This window comes from Sinocyclocheilus grahami, unplaced genomic scaffold (assembly GCF_001515645.1).
Source record: "Sinocyclocheilus grahami isolate Dianchi unplaced genomic scaffold, SAMN03320097.WGS_v1.1 scaffold5299.1, whole genome shotgun sequence".
NCBI classification, from domain to species: Eukaryota; Metazoa; Chordata; class Actinopteri; order Cypriniformes; family Cyprinidae; genus Sinocyclocheilus; species Sinocyclocheilus grahami.
In genome coordinates, this window is record NW_015510027.1 from 9,434 (window position 1) to 13,215 (window position 3,782).

At 36.5% G+C, this 3,782-nt stretch overlaps 1 pseudogene; it reads left to right on the forward strand.

Annotated features, from left to right (window-relative positions):
• Positions 1-463: 463 nt before the first annotated feature.
• Positions 464-3,554, forward strand: LOC107577167 (integrin alpha-6-like; annotated as a pseudogene).
• The last annotated feature ends 228 nt before the right edge of the window (positions 3,555-3,782 follow it).

Sequence of the window (3,782 nt, forward strand, 5' to 3'; positions counted from 1 at the left end):
AACTATAATGATTTAGATTTTAAAGCATTAGATTTGAACCTTTTATATATGTGTGTGTGTGTTGAGTTGGGGCAAGTTGTCACACTTTTATTATTCATGTTACTATAAATTAAGTTAAGTTACACCACTGTTTCAATCTAGCTCGAAAGCTAACAGGCTGTTAATAACGGCAGTTTCCATTGTGACAAAATACCTCATGTAACAATGTCCATCTACTGGTGCGTGTTGTCACAAAAGTCAACACGTGTTCACTGTACTGTGTATTTTACTTCTAACACCTGTGTAAATATTCAATAGCTTTTATATGGCCAAGGCTGTATATTCAACCTGAAATAAACAGAACTCTTCAATATTCTTCATCACCCCGTAAATCTCTAGCGCCATCCGTTGGTGTAATGTGTAATAATTTCTCTGACCGGAGAAATCCGATTCTTATCTTGAACGTGACTACGACTGCCAGGCAATGATTGAGGATGAAATGGCATTTGTTCAGGTTTCATTTGCAGGTAAACATGAATTCTCTTTCCAGTACAGTTGGCCTTATCCCCACCCTAAAGTGGTAAATCAGCCAAGGCTTATATAATGTGCCACATCGCCTCGCCCTCCTGCAGTAGTATGACAATCTCTCAGTCCATATCCAGCTCCAGAGAGGTTAATCATCAAACTGTTCAGTCAGTGGGCTCTCCTCTTCACCGTGTGGATGCTTCGGCCACCGCGGGTTTCTTCTTTTAACCTGGACACGCAGAACGTGATGAAGAAGAGTGGGGAAGCTGACACGTTGTTTGGGTTTGCTATGGCCGTGTATCATCAGCTCAAACCTTCAGAGGAGCGCGTGTGAGAAACCTGTTGTTGTTGTTTTGGGGTTTTTTTTTTAAAACAAGTTATGAATGTTTAAGACCGATACAAACTGTTGTGCACCTGTAGCAATACTGCATTGTGTTACATTAAGATTTGATAGGAAATATCCAACAGTTCAAACCTTAACACTGTATAATAACTGCATTACGTCATTAATAATAACTTATTAATATTGTTAAATATTAAATAATCATCTGCTACACAAAATATAATGGTGTTCTATCTGTCTGTCTGATAACGAAATGACATTACTTGCATCTTCAGATTGCTGATTGGAGGCCCTCATGCTAAAGCATTGCCCAGTCAAAATGCCAATATATCTGGAGGTCTGTACAGATGTAAATTCACAACACAGTCTAATGATTGTGAACGCATTAAAGTTGATATAAAAGGTTGGTTGTGCTTTACTTATTGTTACTTTAGTGCATATTTCTCATTTTTTTACAGTCAGTTGAAGTGCTGAATATGGTAATGAGTAAATACTTTATTTTTTAATAATGCAAGAAGTTTAAGTATCTTAAAGAGCTTATTCTAATCTTAAAGAACGTTCCACGAACAATCCTGGAAAAGATTATAGAGAAAACCAATGGCTGGGCGTCCGTGTCCGTGTCCGAAGTCAAGGACGAGGAGGCAAAGTAGTGGTAAAGAAATGTCTAGTGTTGTTCATTTCAACTGGTTCCAATTGAATTGTGAAAACACTATAAAACTCTATTTTTGTACATATAATAGCTTAATGTTTTACTGACATTATGTGTAAAGTCTGTGTTCTGTTTTATCTAGACGTGTGCCCACAGGTACCAGGATTGGAGTTTTGACAACCGGCGTTTATTGGGCAGATGTTTTGTCCTGGAACAGGACCTTACCTTGGTGACGGATGGAGAGTCCACAAGAACAGTTTGTAGGAATCAGGAACCAGATAAGCACAAGTTTGGCTACTGTCAACAGGGTGTCTCTGTAGCATTTTCCAAAGACGACAAATATTTTGTTTATGGAGCTCCAGGAGCATATGACTGGAAAGGTACTGCAAAACTTTATAGGCAGGAGGTATTTTATTGATTATGTAAGACTTTTATTTATTTGTAGTTTTTTTAGAACTCGTTGTCAATTTTAAGTATGAAATATTGAGCATTACAGTCTATCATTTATAATCTCTTTTTAACACTTAAGGCATTGTGCACATGGAGCCTGTTGATAACTTCTCTATAGAGACATATGAAATGGAAGATCATAATCAGCGTCAACACAAGTTTATTCCTGTGGACATCAGCAGCTTTTTAGGTGATTATGGTCAGCCTCTTGGACTACTGTGTACTAGTGGCTAACCTACAGTACAACTGTCTTGAATGTAGACCGATTCTAAATAGTATATTACTATAAATATAGATGCTTCATCTTATGTGATGCAGTAGTTAGAAATGCATTACAAAGCTTCAGCAAATACAAAATTATGAGGAATTTGATGTACCATGGAAACACACTGTAACTTTTAGAAGTTCCAAGAAAGACATTTATTAAAACTAAGCAGTAAAAAAATTACTCATTTTGAATGTACTAATGTGTATAAGTGGACCCCAGGGAAAAATTCAATGATAAAATACATATGCTATGATACTTTTAAATCTGATATTGTCTATTTGTGAACAGATTTTCTTTTGTTCTCTGTCAGGCTTTGTTGTCGATACTGGGATGAACCTAACGAAGAAAGGAGAGCTGAATGTCGTGGCCGGGGCTCCGCGCTCAAACCACAGTGGGCGGTTTTGCTTCTGAGAATGGAAGAAAAGGCAGAAACAAGGAACTTGAAAGCTGAGTACATCCTTCAAGGCCCTGGTTTGGCCTCCTCCTTTGGCTATGACCTCGCTGTTCTTGACTTAAACGCAAATTAAGTCTTCACTTAACCATTTACAATAATGACTAAACAGGCTGTGATTGTAATATTTCTTATGAGTAATAAAGGCACTTTTAGAGCACAGTTGATTTTGTGTCAGTGAATTAATGTCTTCAATGCTTCAGATGGGATGATCTTGTTGATCTCCAAAAAAAGCATGGATGAAGATGTAGGAGGGGCTGTGTAGGTTTACATCAACCAAGCCAAAGGACAACGCTGGAACCAAATCAAACCAGTGTGTCTGTTCGGGAAAAGGGACTCCCATGTTTGGACTAGCAGTGGCATATATTGGGGATATCAATCAAAATGGATACCAAGGTTGAATAAAAGGTTATTTTTTACTTCATTCTGAGGCCTTAGCCTTATATTGCATCTGACAGATGATCTTTTTCTAATTAACAGATTTTGCAGTGACTTTAACAGATTTCCTAATGAGGATGCAGGGAGTGGTCGAGTGTACATATATCATGGTTCAACTGCAGGATTTCATAAAAAATCAGACTTTTGTAAAAGGAATCACATATTTATAAAGTTTATCTTTTATTTATTTATTTTTTATTTTTTTTCCATTAGATCCTGAGGTCATATTTAAAAAAATACTATATCATATTATATTATATTATTACTCCCAGCATTAATCTTCTATGCCCTTTTGCATTTGAAACTTTTTTCAAAGTGACTCACTGTTGAAACAGTCTCTGTTTATAGGTTTTAGATGCTGGACTCCCTGGTATCAAATCGTTTGGCTATTCTTTGGCTGGAAACATGGATATAGATGATAATGGCTATCCAGACCATTGGGTTCGCTTTCAGATACTGTGCAAATTTATAGGTTAGATGATTCCTACTTTCATAAAATCATAGATTCAATGTTGATCAGATGTTTTGCATTCATACAATTCATTTGAATGATAGAATAACCAGACACACCCCACATTATAAAAATACTTTAAAGCTGCAGTCCGTAACTTTTTTTGTGTTCAAAATTTACTACATTTATACAATAAGCGAGTACACCATGAATCCATTTTCCAAACCG